Source organism: Dasypus novemcinctus, chromosome 13, assembly GCF_030445035.2.
Source record: "Dasypus novemcinctus isolate mDasNov1 chromosome 13, mDasNov1.1.hap2, whole genome shotgun sequence".
NCBI lineage: Eukaryota > Metazoa > Chordata > Mammalia > Cingulata > Dasypodidae > Dasypus > Dasypus novemcinctus.
Window position 1 is genome coordinate 21801224 of NC_080685.1, and position 15233 is coordinate 21816456.

Here is a 15233-nt window from a genome sequence, read left to right on the forward strand (position 1 = left end):
ATATAAAGGGATGCCCAGAGTTGGTGGTGACAGTGGACTTGTTCTCCACAGCCATCTTTCTGGCCCTGAGTGTCCCCATCCACAATCCATGTTCTGAATGAATAAATGAACCTATAAAGGGGAAATAACACTAGCACTATGGCAGAGGCAACAAAACAGATAAAAACCTGGATGCCAGAGCCAGACTCCCTGGATTTGAACCTGACCCAGTCACTTCCACCACTTCCCCCACGTAACTCTGGCAGGTTATTGACTCTCTCTGTGCCTCTTGGTCCCCATCTAGGGCAGTAGGAGTCCACCTGCCTCTAAAAGTTGTGGTAAGGTTTAAAACAGTTTAATGTATGTGGAATGTAGAAAGCAGTGTCTGTGCTTATCTCTTAGCTATTGTGATTGCTGTGAGGAGTGATCGACAAAAACCAGAAAAATGCTCAGCATTTCACGTTTTACTCCGCATACTTCTGAATTTTTCAACTCTCTTGGTGAAATGTAGTCAGGTATTGTGCTATTCAAGGTTTTTACATATAAAGCCATTTTTTAAGCAGTTAACTCATCATCTGCCACATTGCAAGATCTCACTAAATGTTTGCAATTATTACTGCCATTATCACTGTTGTTATGAGAAAGCCATTCTATCTCACCAGGTCTGCAGGCTAACGATAAGGCAGAAGGCTTTTCCTTAGAATAGGAGCAGGCAGTGGCAGGTGTTAAGTGAGGAAGGATCCCGGTAAACCTGCTGTTGGCATCGAAGAGGATGAGAGAAGTGGGAACTGAGCTGGTTGTAATGTTTAGCCTCAGGCTAGAGAAACAGTGGAACAAGAGCAGAACAGGAGAGAAACAGTGACTGAAAAAAGCACATAACACTGGGTGGAGCTGGTTGTAATACATCAAACCAATTTCTTCTTCTGTACAGTTTGCTACTCCCATTCCAAGTCACAGGGGCTAGTTCAATTCCTCAAGAAGTACTTAAGAAACTTCTATCTTTTCAGTGCTGTGATCAGGCTTGTGGGAAAAAAGAAAAGCCTTTCTCTTGGACTTACAATCTTTCACAGAGAGAATACAGTAGATAATATGAATCTAAATAGAACCCAAAGTGCCACATAAGTTAATACAAGGGAGGCCTCAGTCCACTGGCTCATACTTTCATACATTTGTTTACTGGCTCATTACTGAGCGCCCACTGTGCTGGGGCTGAAAGGATTGGGGCCTCAAGAAGCTGTGTCCCTGCCCTCAAGGAGCCTGTATTTAACAAGGAATATGAGGGAAACGGACTTGGCCCAGTGGTTAGGGCATCCGCCTACCACATAGGAGGTACGCAGTTCAAACCCCGGGCCTCCTTGACCCGTGTGGAGCTGGCCATGCGCAGTGCTGATGCGCGCAAGGAGTGCCAGGCCACACAGGGGTGTCCTCCGCGTAGGGGAGCCCCACGCGCAAGGAGTGCGCCCCGTAAGGAGAGCCCCCCAGTGCGAAAGAAAGTGCAGCCTGCCCAGGAATGGCACCGCCCACACTTCCTGTGCCACTGATGACAACAGAAGCGGACAAAGAAACAAGACGCAGCAAATAGACACAGAGAACAGACAACCGGGGGAGTGGGGGAATTAAATAAATAAATAAATCTTTAAAAAAAAAACAAACAAGGAGTATGAGAAGAGCTGTAATACAAAGCAGAACATGATCATGCTTTAAGAGGTCATCTGGTGTGGCTTTATGGCAGGGGTTCTTACCTTTTTTTGTTCCACAAACCCTTTTGCCAGTCAGGTGAAAACCACAGACCCCTTACTAAGTCCACACTATACTGTGTATTATGTAACAAATATATCACACCCATGCCAACACATCCCCACAAGAATAATGTGGGTTGTTTTTTTTTTATTTCAGGGAAGCTGATATGGCTCAACAGAAAGAGCTTCCACCTACCATATGGGAGGACCTGGGTTTGATCCCTGGGGCCTCTTGGTGAAAAAAAAGAAGAGAAAGCATGCCCACATGGTGAGCCAGTGCCCCACGCAAGTGAGTCAAGCAGCAAGACGATGATGCATCAAAAAAGAGATAAGGGGAGAGTCAAGGTGAAGCACAGCAGAAACTAGGAACTGAGGTGGCACAATTGACAGGGAACCTCTCTCCCTATCAGAGGTCTCCAGGATCAAATCCCAGTGAATCCTAGAGAAGAGAAAATGAGAAGAGAAGACAACACAGACAGCAAAAACAGCAGGGCGGGAGGAGGGGAATGGGGGGAAAATAAATTAATTAATTTAAAATCTTCAAGAAAAAAAAGAACCCCTGCTTTATGGGGATGGTGGAACTTAATCTAGACCTTGAAGTCTTGGCATAATCTAAACAGATAAATGCCAGGGAAGGATGATGGCATCCAAAGCAGGTAGACACTAGGAGAAAACTCACAGAAGCAAGGATAAACTGTGACTTGTCCCTGTGACAGTTTATTGATTCATCAATGTATTGAAGCAACTTTTTGTGGAAGCATCTATTATGTGCCTAAAAGATGAATTAGACATCATTCCTTCCCTCAGACAGCTTATATTCAAATAGGGGAGGCAGATATATAAAGAAAAAAAGAACGAAATTATAGTGTGATGAGTGTAACTAAGAAGCTTGTATAAAGTAGCAGGCAAAGCAGTTAAAATGGGAAATTTTAGGTTGTATATGTGTTGCCAGAATAAAAATTTTAAAAAACAAATGCAACCATATAACTTGCAAAAAAAAAACAACCCTATAAGCTCAGTGCCTTTGAGGAGTTCAGTATGTACATTCAGGATGATGAGAGTGCAGGATAAGTAGGGGAGAAAGTAGGAGATGGGATTAGCATCTAGACTGACGTCATACGAAGACAAACTCTTTATGCTAAGGAATTTGGACTTAATGCCAAGGGCACTGGAAAGCTAATAAAATATATATTTTGGGAAGCAGACTTGGTCCAATGGATAGGGTGTCCACCTACCACATGGGAGGTCCACAGTTCAAACCCTGGACCTCCTTGACCCGTGTGCAGCTGGCCCATGCGCAGTTCTGATGCGCGCAAGGAGTGCCGTGCCATGCAGGGGTGTCCCCCGCGTAGGGGAACCCCATGCGCAAGGAGTGCGCCCCACGGGGAGAGCCACTGAGCGTGAAAGAAAGTGCAGCCTGCCCAGAAATGGCGCCGCACAAGTGGAGAGCTGATGCAGCAAGATGACGCAACAAAAAGAAACACAGATTCCTGTGCCACTGACAACAACAGAGGTGCACAAAGAAGAACAAGCAGCAAAAGAACACAGAGAACAGACAACTGGGGCAGGGGGGAAGGGGAAAGAAATAAATAAAAAATCTTTAAATATATATATATTTCATTAAAAAGTAGCATGAAGAACAGTGTCATAACCTTGGGTTATGAGGTGGGGGCTCAAGAGAGTGACAAAGGAACAAGGCACTGCAGAAAAAGGATCCTTTAGGAAGCACGTGGGAGTGCAGTAAATAAGGGCAGGTGAGGAGCGATAAGGAAAAAAGTAATTGACGGTGACAATCAGACCGTAGATGACATTCCATGAAATTTGTTGGTTTGGTGGCAATCAGGCCATAGATGACATTCCATGAAATTTGTTGGTGTTTTTCCTGAGGGCTGGGTTATAAGTGAAGGATTTCATAGGACGTGACACTCCACATTTGCATTTTGGGAAGATAGAAACAGTCTCTTAGGGTGTTGACATTTTTCAACCACCTGTGGCTTACGAACATCGAATCCTCACAACCACCTTTATCACCCCCATGGAGGTGAAAAAACTGCCCACCGTCACTCAATTAGTAAGAAACAGAATAAGGATTTACTGTCTCCAGAGCTGCACACTTAACCCCTCCACGCTGCTACCTCTCTGACTGCTCTGTCTCCACTGTGGATGGTGAGGGGTGGGGAAAGAGACTGAAGCTGTAAGTCGGAATAAGAGATAAATAGGCCAGAACTGAATCAGTGGCAGGATGAATGCAGAGAAAGAAACAAGAGTCCAGAAATATTTAGGCAGTAGGCGCTCCTGGACTTGGTGATTGATTAGCTGTGGGAAGCAAAGGAGAGGGCTAGAATGACTCGCAGATTTCAACTCATCTAACTGAGTTTCTTACGGGGCTGCTGACTGGTGACACAGACTAGAGAAAATGAAGAAGGTGGCTATGGAGAAAATGAGTTGAGGTAGCTGTGGGACACCAGTGGAGCGCCTAGTGAGCTGTGGAAGAGACACAGCTGGAGTTCAGGAGCCAAGACTGGGCTTCTGAGAGCCCCTGGGAGATCAGCCCAAATGCAGTTTCTACTAAAGATATAAGGTAAGATTGGCCACTGAGCCACTGAGCCCCTTTGATTAGGGAAGTGTCCTGGTCAGTTGGTCAGTACTAGCTTTTTTTTTCAAGGTACAGGGGGGCTGGGGATTGAACCCAAGCCTCATACGGGGGAAGCCAGTGGTCAACCACTGAGCCACATTGGCTCTCCTGAGTTGGGTTCTCCGTTTTTTTTTTTACTTGCTGTTTGTTTCCGTTTTATCACTGGGAACCGAACCTGGGACCTCCCATGTGGGAAGCAGGTGCTGAACTGCTTGAGTCACATTCGCTTCCCAGTACTAGCTTTTTAAATGTCAAGCCTCCAGCTGAAATATCCACGTGCTACAACTGAACTCTTACCTGAGCCCCCATTCCACTGGTAGTGGAAATAACACCTCAGTGAAGAATCAGCCAGCACCCCCACCCTTAGGGCAGCGACCACGCTCTGTGGGGCTTAGCAGCATCAACCATCCATGCTGCCCCCCTATCTCCACCCCTGCGAGGTCTGCAGTCAAGGTCCACGCAGGTTGCCACGTGTGCTCCTCGTCAGGATGGCAAGGTCCCGCTCCATCTGGAGGTGGTGAAAGATGGAGGCCCAGCACTGACAAGCACTTGCCTCTGTTTTTTGTCTTGTCCCTCATACCACCTGGTGACTGAAAGGCAAAAGAGAAAAGGAAATGGTGGGAAATGAAGTGGATGTGTCTTGAAATATTATACTGCCGTGCAATGAAAATCATGTTTGGAGAAAACCAGTTCCACAGCACTGACCAGGATCTAATGGAGTGGGCAGTGGACAGAGGAAAAGGGAGGCCTGTAGGAATGCAGTGAGGTGCAGGGCTGTGTGTTTATAATGCACTTTGACCTCTCATCTCATCCTCACAGAGACTCTGAGTTGGTCTTATTATCTCCCCTTTACCGGTAAGGCAACTGAGAGAAGATAAATTAGACCAAATCAGCCAGCAGGCAAACAGAAGTGCTCAGACTCAGAACTTGTTCTTCCAATGAAATCCTTTAAGGGGAAAAAGTGTCCCTTCTTGTGCATTCATTGCCCGCTGCATGGCCCACAGTAATGAGGTGTCTCTCTGGGAATAAGGTGCACTAAACTTCAGAGCCGAAAGGTGTGTTCGAAGGCTCTGTCTGCAGAGAAGATCCCAGTGGGAAACAAGGCTGCACCACCTTAAAGGAGTCCTCTGGGCTTTGGAGGGACTTCCCACAGAGCTGCTTCCAATCACACCACCACGACCCAGCCTTCCACGGTCCTTGTGCAACTTCTCTGTCGAGGCACCGCATAAAGCCTGTTCTGAAAGCCATCCTCTGATTCATGCTGAATGCAACACTGCTATACACTGTCAGAATTTCAGAGGCAGGTGTAGCTGCCTGGATGCATTGAATGGGAACTGGTTCAAATCATGTAGCCTCTCCAGGAGCAGTTTTTCAAAGAGTGATTTATAATTTCTCATGTGCAGTAGGACTGAGGGGTTGGATTCGGAAAGAGAAAGGAGAAAGCACAGATGGAAAAGGCAGAGAAAGAAACACCTTCCTGGATTCTGAGCAGCAGAGAGCAAAGAAGAGGGGTGAGGCTCACCTCTGGTGATGCGAGGCTGGAAGTAGTTGGCTGGGAGAGAATGCCTGGAAAGACGAAGGGGAGAGAGAAAGTCGATTTGGTAGGTGGAACCCTTCCTATATGGAGAACCAGAAGCGGTTTCTATTTCCCCAGATGATAGCTGGCATTCAAGGCTTCCTGGTCCCCACCATCGTCCTCTTCAGGGACCCCCCCCCCACTTCAGCTAGGCTTCTGCTCCCGGGTTCCCCATCCTTCCCCACTTCTGCCCCCTCCCCACCTTCCACCTCCACCCTTTTTAGAACATATGCATTCTAACCATTGGGCATTCCCTCATCTTGTTCACCCTTTCTAACTCATCTTCTGCCCTTTGCTCTACTTCAGTGATCAGAGTCAAATTTGAATGCCAAGAGATAGAAAGTTTATGTTGTATATACGTGTCAAAAGAAAAAAGGAAGAAGGAAGGAAGGAAGGAAGGAAGGAAGGAAGGAAGGAAGGAAGGAAGGAAGGAAGGAAGGAAGGAAGGAAGGAAGGAAGGACAACACAGGACAATTACAACTAATGTAACTTATGGACAATAGTTAAGGGTAATATTGTAATATTGCGCAGTAATGGCAAGAATATATTATTTCAATTCTAAGGGACAACAATAGAGGATAAAAGGGGGTATGGGATTTTTTCTTTTGGAGTAATGAAAACATTCTAAAATTGATTGAGGTGATGACAGCACACTCTGTGATGAAAATGAGAGCCACTGAGTGTACACTTTGAATGGATTGCACAAAGCATGAGGCTGTATAACACAGGGAATCCAGTGGTGGAAGATGAACTGTGGTTAACAGGACAAATACGAGAACATTCTTTCATGAATGATAACAAATATAAAATACTAATATAGGGTGTTAATAATCGATTGCTTTGGGGGGAAAAGACATCAAATGTAGGTTTATAGCAAGTGTTTCACAATGATGCAAGGTGTTAGTAGTGGGGTGAGGGAAGCGGACTTGACCCAAAGGATAGGGAGTCCCCTACCACATGGGAGATCCGTGGTTCAAACCCCGGGCCTCCATGACCCGTGTGCAGCTGGCCCATGAGCTGCGCTGATATGTGCAAGGAGTGCCCTGCCACGCAGGGGTGTCCCATGCGCAAGGAGTGCGCCCCATAAGGAGAGCCACCCCCAGGAAAGAAAGTGCAGCCTGCCCAAGAATGGCACCGCACACACGGAGACCTGACACAGCAAGATGACACAACAAAAAAGAAACACAGATTCCAGGTGCCGCTGATAAGGATAGGAGCAGTCACAGAAGAACATACAGCGCATGGACACAGAAAGCAGACAACGGAGGCATGGGGGAGGGGGAGAAATAAATAAATAATAAAATTTTTTTTTAAAAGTAGTGGGGTGATGTATGGGAGCCTTGCATCGTGATATGCATGTTTGTTTTGTAAATTCATAACTTTTACTATACACTTATTGTTTCTGTACGTTCTTGTACATCCTAAATGGGATCTAATAATGGGAAATAAAAGACTGAAAGGGCCATTTTTGGGATACATGAACAAACTGGGATATAGACTATAATCTGTATATCTATGTTAAATTCCTTGAACTTGATTAACAGTACTTAAAATGGATATATAAGAGAATGCCCTTGATCTTAGAAAATACACATAGCAATATTATGGGTTCAAGAAACATGATCTATACAACCTACTCTCAAATGCTCAGAGAACAAATAGATTAGGTAGATAGATTTTTAGCTGGATGATAGAATAATATAGCAAATGTTGCGAAATTTAAAAATTGGTGGATTCGGGTATCTGGGGAGGGTGTATCTTGAGGTTCTCTGTTTATGTTTTGTATTATTTTTTCAACTTTCCTGTAAGTTTGAAATTATTTCAAAATTGAAAATTGAAAGGAAAAAAAATTGAATGCCAAATGTCCGGTGAGTCATGACCTGAACCCCCAGGCCACAGGGATCCACTGCTGCTGACATCAGGGGCTCTCAAACTCTACCATGCATCAGAACCACCTGGAGGACGTTTTAAAACGCTGGGCCCCCCTGAGTTTCTGCTTTAGTAGGTCTGGGGTGAAGCCTGAAAACTTACATTTCTAGCAAGTTCCCAAGTGAGGCCAATCCTTCCTGTCCTGGGCCACTAACCTATACAATTAATTTGCCTTACCGATACCTCTATTGGTGCATTTGTCTTGCCTCCCAGATAAAGCTGTGAACTCCAAGGCAGTGATGTGGTAGATACTGGACCAAATCCTCTAAATGATCTTCCTGGCTTATCAGAGCAGGACCCCAAACCCAACATAACTTATTAATTAGTGCGGAAGTTTAGTTCTGATTTTAGGTAAAATTATGAGTTAGGCAGTTTGCCCACGAGAACCTCCCACTTTCCTCCCCTCCATTCCTTAACCAGTTTCTATGCCACTCACTGACATCCTCAGAACAATGCTATAAAGCAGAGGTTCTAACTTTTTTTGTCCCACGGACCCTTTTGCCAGTCAGGTAAAATGAGTACTACTGTAATTTATTCACTGCGTACATTCATAAGTGAAGGAAATGCTAGGTTTCAGTTAGAGGTCAAGGAAAATAAAGATAATAAGTTGTTTTTTTTTCCAAGTCAAGCTCACGGACCCCCTGAAATCTTTCCACGGACCTCCTGGGGGTCCATGGACCCCTGGTTAAGAACCCCTACTATACGGTACATACTGAAACACCATTTCATCTCAATTATACCCTCTCTGAAGGCTGCATCTTCTTATCTGAAATGTTCAAAGGAAACCTTTGCAGGTTGAAGTATAGGGAGTGGGTCATCAACAACTTTTTTCTGCTCCTCCAGGCTGACCCAGTCACCCAGTAAGCATGTGCCCGCCCTAAATACCCAGGGTTCTCCCAATCACCCCTCAGAGTCTATAGGTAACTCTTGTGTTTGCCAAGAAGGAGATAAGTAAGGTAAAGCAGAAGCTAGAGAGGGGTGTAACACTCAAGAAGTTTTTTATTTTGTTGTGTGTATGTGTGTGTGTTTAAGATGAGAGAGACTTGAGGGTGTCTGAACACTGATGGAGAGAAGTCAGTGGAGGGGGCGGGGATGAGGCTAAGAGCTAGAGGAATAATTGAGAGAGAGAGCTATGAAGGAGGGTGGGTGGGATCCCGAGTACAGAGAGAAGGATTAACTTAACAGGAGCAGGAGGGACACCTCTCCCATTGTAGACGGAAAAAGGAAAGGATGGATTTAGATACAGGAACAATGAGGCTTTAGATTCGAGGTGACTCCTAGCACTAACATCTTGTGATTCCATGAAATTAGATCGCCACGGTGTCAATGGCTTAATGTGTCACCTCTACTTGGCAAAGCTTTAACCCAAAGATATGAATCTTTCATGAGACACTCTTAGGGACACCTGTTGGTAGGGCAGCGGGGACTTCCCAGGGGCCTCAAATACCTATTCTGCTGCCGGACTACACTAGGTGGGATTGGGAAAATGGGACAGAGACATCCAATGTAATAACCTGAGGACTAGAACAAGGTCACAGAGCTAGATTTAGAACCCTGCTTGGCCGGACCTCACCTCCCATCTCTTTCGTCCTCACTCATTCTCTGACCACCTGAAATCACAGGGAAGGGGGAGGTATTAAGGAGAGCTTCTTTCTAACTCTGAGAAGGGAGACTTAGATGCCACATGCCATCTCAGGCCCACAAAGCCCCAGCCCATCTCTGAGGTTCTGAGAAGCACCTAATGGTGATAGGAAGAATAGCAGCAATTGCTCGAATGCCTCCTCAGCTGGATTAGGATGCAAAGTGCCTGGCACATTGTAAGATGCACAGGCCTTCTACAGAACCTGATTCATAGAAGAGCTCAGTAAATGGGAGTTGTCATCATCATCTTCCTCCTCTTCTTCATCCTCATCATTACTATGTGTCAAGCACCATGCTAGGTACTTAAGTGCTATATACACACACAAACACACATACACATAATTAACGTCTATTTTTTCCCCCTGATTACAAAAGTAGTAGACGGTCAGTTTAAAAATGCTAACAAGAAATGCATAACACAAGTGCAAGTGTGGTGTGCTGAAAAAAAAAGAGAAAGCACTGGTTCCAGGCTCTGTTTGCCCTCTGGCTTTCCTGATATTAACTGTGATTGTAAGCTTATCATTTAACTCTTCTGTACCTCGGTTTCTTCAGGTGTTACATGAAGACAATAATAGCTCTTATATCATAGAGTTCTTGGGAAATTTAAGTAAGATGATATTTACATAAAGCACTCACCACAGTGTTTGGCACACAGTGCACAATCAATACAAGGTTGTTATTTTTGGATATTATTAATGTCATCATTTTACAAATAAAGTTCCCCAATCCACACCTCAGAGGTAACCAATATTGATAGCTCATTGCAAGTTTTTCTTTTTTTTATGCAAATATTAGCCTATATATTTATGTGTATAGATATGTAATTTTAACAAAAATGGGTTTCAAAATACATATACCACTTTGCCTCTTTTAGTTTATTTGACAAATATTATGGTATTAAAACAACCCTATAAAGTACATACTGAAACATCATTTTGCCTCAATTATACTCTCTCTGAAGGCTGCATCTTCATAACACAAATGGTCAAAGGAAACCTTTGCAGGCTGAAATATAGGGCATGGGTCAGCAACCTTTCCTGTAAAGGGTCAGGTAGTAAATAGTTAAAGCTTTGCAGCTACTTGACTCTTCTGCTATAGTGTGAAAGCAGCCACAGACAATACGTAAATGAATGAGAGTGACTGTGTTCCAATAAAACTTTATTTATGGATTCTGAAATTTGAATTTCACAGAATTTTCAGATGCCACAAAATATTCTTCTTCTTTTGGTGTTTCAACCATTATTTTTAAATGTAAAAACCATTCTTAGGGAAAGCAGATATGGCTCAGGCAGTTGGGTGCCAACCTACTACATGGGAGGTCCTGGTTTTAGTTCCCAGTGCCTCCTAAAGAAGACGAACAAGAGAATGAGCTGGTGTGATGGGTGCTCACAGCAAACTGATGCAACAAGATGACACAACAAGGAGACAAAACAAAGAAACACAATGAGAGACAAAACAAGCAGGGAGTAGGGGTGACTCAAGTGATTGGATGCCTCCTCCCCCATGGGAGGTCCCAGTTCAAGCCCCAGTGCCTCCTAAAAAGAAGACAAGTAGACACAGACAGCACCCAATGAACAGACAGAGAGCAGACAGCGAGCACAAACAACAAGGGGGGTTTGGAAGAAATAAATAAAATAAATTAAAAACAAAACAAAACGTGGAATGGGAGTAGCTCATCAGGCTGAGCACCTGCTTTGCATGTACAAGATCCCAGATTCAATTCCTGCACATCCTAACAAACAACTAAACAAAAAAGCATTCTTAGTTTCAGGCTGTTCAAAGACAGGCAACAGATCAGATTTGGTCCTCAGGTCATAGGGTGCAAACTAGCTTGTAAAGATTAGAGGAGCAATGAAATGTAGAAGTAACATCTCAATGTAATCTTCCTACCTTCTCAGTTGGAAGTACTTTCCCTCTGCTTAAGATGTCATTGTCCCACCAAACCTGTTAAAATCCAAACTTAGTTTTCAAGATTTAGATTAAATGCCACGTCCTCTGTGAATCCACCCCAAAATTCCCCTTAAGAAATAGACGTTGTTCCCTCATCAAAGTTCCATTGGCACTTCTTTTATAGTACTACATACTATACTTCTGCCCCCTGCCAGAATCTCTCTCAGGCCTCAGACTCCTTGTGACTTCACTTTATTCCATGTGTATCCAGAACCAGTACAGGGCAAGAGTGGGCGATTGGTATTTAGAATTGAGAACCTTAAGGAACCTGTATTTAGGAAGCCTCTACCAGAGATAGAACCATGGTTGGAAAGTTGGCAACTAAGCAGCCTCTCCTCCTCCACATCTCTGAGTAGATCTATATCTATCTCATTGCTTTTTTTTTTTTTTTTTCTTTCAGCAGTCTTCCAGTTCAAGAGTTAATAGAGATCATCTAGTTTCTGTGAGTCCCAATTTTAAATTTCTGGGAGAGTGAATCTGATCGGCCAGGGAAATGGGTCACATAGTACAAGTGTAGGTGCAGAAGCTGAGGCAGTAGCCCAGGGATTATTCACAGGAATAAAGGGCATGCGCTGGCCAGTGCCTATAATTCTTGCTGGTTTTGTTTATCTCACCGTGGCTCATGTCGTGGTTACTTACATACATTTTCCTGCTATATAAACAGCCTGCTCATTTAGAACAGGAATAATCAGTCCTACCTAGCACTGTCTTCATTCCACAGGTAATAGCAGACACTGACTGAATCGAGCTGAAAACACCACCTTCGATTCAGCCTTTAATGCATCTTTCATCTTTATGAAAGGTGCACATTACACTGCTAGGCAAAAGACATGTGGCATAACAAATTTCTTTTTCCTGGTTTCAGTAATTTTTAAAATTAAATTGTCTTTAGCTCGGATAATTGCATTATTCCCATTTCAGGTTTTTAGAGGTCAACCAACCTCAGATCCAGATGTACCATAAATGCAACTATAATAGTTTCAGAGCAATTATCTCCTTTTCTCTCTGTAGGGTAGAACAACTCCAACTCTGGAGCCAGGTTGCTAAGAAATCCATTTTCACACGCCCCTCTCAAAATCAATCAAAAGTGAATTCGAGACCAGCGTGAACAGAGCAATCCTTTGCCGTGGCAAGTGGGCTGTGTAGCTGCTGCCCCTGCTGCTCTCTAAGCAGGCCTGAGAGCAACTGAGTGCCCCCAGATCCTAGTGGAGTCCCTCTGCCGGTAAACCAAGGCCGGCGTAAGCTCCAGCTCAGCCCCACTGCCCAGCCAAGGTCGGTCAGGAGGGGCGGTCTCTCCTGGCTGTCTTGTGAACTGCTGGAGAGTTTCTCCTCGCAGTTTATTTCCTCTCCTCTGATCTCCTCCCTTGGGGAAAAAGTTGGCTCATTGTTTACCGAAACCAGTTGCTCCCACTGGTAGCTCTGCTGCCTCTGCTCTGATGAGCTGCGAGCTTCACGCAAAAGCAGATCTCAAGGAAGGGGCTGGACAAATACAGCCTGCGGCAAATGCACTGAATTCTGGTTTGTGACTTCTTTACCTTAGCCCTTCAGGTCCTTCTCAAGTGTTCGAAGTTCCCTTCCACATCCTGATTAGAAGGGAGGGGGGACAGGACAAGGAGAATTTGCTGTCCCACTAACAGCACATATCCCTTCTTCATAATAAACACTCTTAAGACTTTCACATTGGGGTACTTAGTAATGTACTATCAAGGCTGATTTTCCTCCCAGGAGGATTATGGGTAGGTGCACAAAGGTGTGTGCCACATTTTTAAATAAAATACATAGAACTCAAACTTATCATTAACCTACTTAAATAACAATTATAAATATGAATAAAATACATATGAACTCGAGTGAATCTATATTCTATCATTTATCATTTAATCAGGACCCTTGAAAAGCATCTCATAAGGATATATGAGAATTCTTTGTCCTATCTTTGCAAGTTTTTTGTTAATCTGAATTTATTTCAGCATAAAAAAACAAAAAAATAATTTAAAAAAAAAACATTTTATACGTCATTAGCAATAATTAGTGCTTTTTGCAAAAGTTGCCCAGAAAAGGACAGGTGGGGGGGGGGGGGCGGAAACACCGCATCAAATCAGTGCTTTAAAAAATGGTGTGTTGGGAGTGGATGTGGCTCAAGTGACTGAATGTCTCCCTCCCACCAGGTTCAGTTCCTGGTGCCTCCTAAAGAAGATGCAAGACAACAAACAGACACACAGAACAGACAGTGAGTGCAAACAACAAGGGGGCAGAAATAAATCCTTAAAAAAAGAAGGTATGTTAAGACTTTGGGACATTTACTCTGTTGACCAATTCTAGAATGATTATTCCCTCAGCCTACCTACCTGTGAATCCATTCTCCTGATGTACTATAGTTGAAAAAGTAATGGAAAAGCGGTGGCATTTATTCTGAAGGAGATTAGGATTTCTATTTCTCACTGCAATGACAGTCTATTTTTACCTGCCACCCCTCAGTGGGGCTCAATAACAGGCATTTCTTTTTAATACATATTTTTCAAGTTAGTTGTGTTCCCTTAAATATCTTTTTGCCTATAAAATTTTTTGTTCTCGATTTTCTACCCATCTCTTAAAGTTTTGGAGGAAGCATGTTACAGTTTGTGGATTTCCCAGATGTCTTGTTCTTTCTTTCATCCTGTAGCTTTTGGCCACTTAATGCTCTTTATTGACTTGGAGCTTAGCTGCAAAGGAGAAGAAGATGAAATTTAAACTCATAATTTTTAAGTGCTGCAATACTAGTTTGTGAGAATGCTTTTCTGGATTCTGCATTGTCTTGAGGAGTCTTTTCAAACAGTATTTTTGAATAATATAATTTCTCTAAGATGCTATGTACAGGAAATGTTTTCCTTGAGTGTTTATGTTTACAGACTAACAGTTCCAATGGAAACCTAATAAAGGTAAAACAAATGGTAATGCAAACAGTATGCCCCTTCCATTATCTGGGGTTCAGAAAAATCAATGGCAAGGTGGACAATATAAAATAGCAGTAAAGACCAGGAATATTGGGTCAAAAAGAACCACGTTTGAGCCTCTTATATTTATGAACTATGTGACTTTGGGTAAATCACCACATTTGTAAGATGTGAACAAATATGACGTCTAACATATGTTGATTACTTTTTATGTGCTGGGCACTGTGCTAATTATGTCACATGCATTCATTATCTCATATCATCCTCAAAATAATCCCATGAGGAAGGTGCTATTAATATCCTCATTTTACAAATAAGGAAATCGAGGCTCAGAGACTATAAGCAACTTGTCCAAAATCAATGTCTCTTTGGCTCTAGAGAAAAAGTACAGAAACACCACAATGTATTGTTGTCCCTGGATTAATACTTTCATCATATGAAGATTAAATGAGATAATGCATGTAGATAGCATGCTTGGCACACAGTTAGCTCTGCTATTACACAGCTAAAGTTTGTATAGCACTTTACTGTTTATAAAGCTTATTTACATAGTTAACTCTGGAACTTCAAGATACCATGCAGAGTATCATAAAACTGTGGCTCGGAAAGGTTAGAAGACCTGGCCAAATTCGTTTTGCTTATAAGCACACTTACATAGAAACTCAGATCTTCGAATTTCAGAACCCAGCCTTTTAATCATGGAGTGGTAACTATGTTTTTAGATAACATATTTCATTTGTTATGAAAAGAGCTGGCTATTTTCAGATTTGGTAGGTTCTAATCAGGCCTGCCTCTCAGTTGCTGCTTTATCTTGGTATATCTTGAAATCTATTTCTTGATTTTCTGCTTCA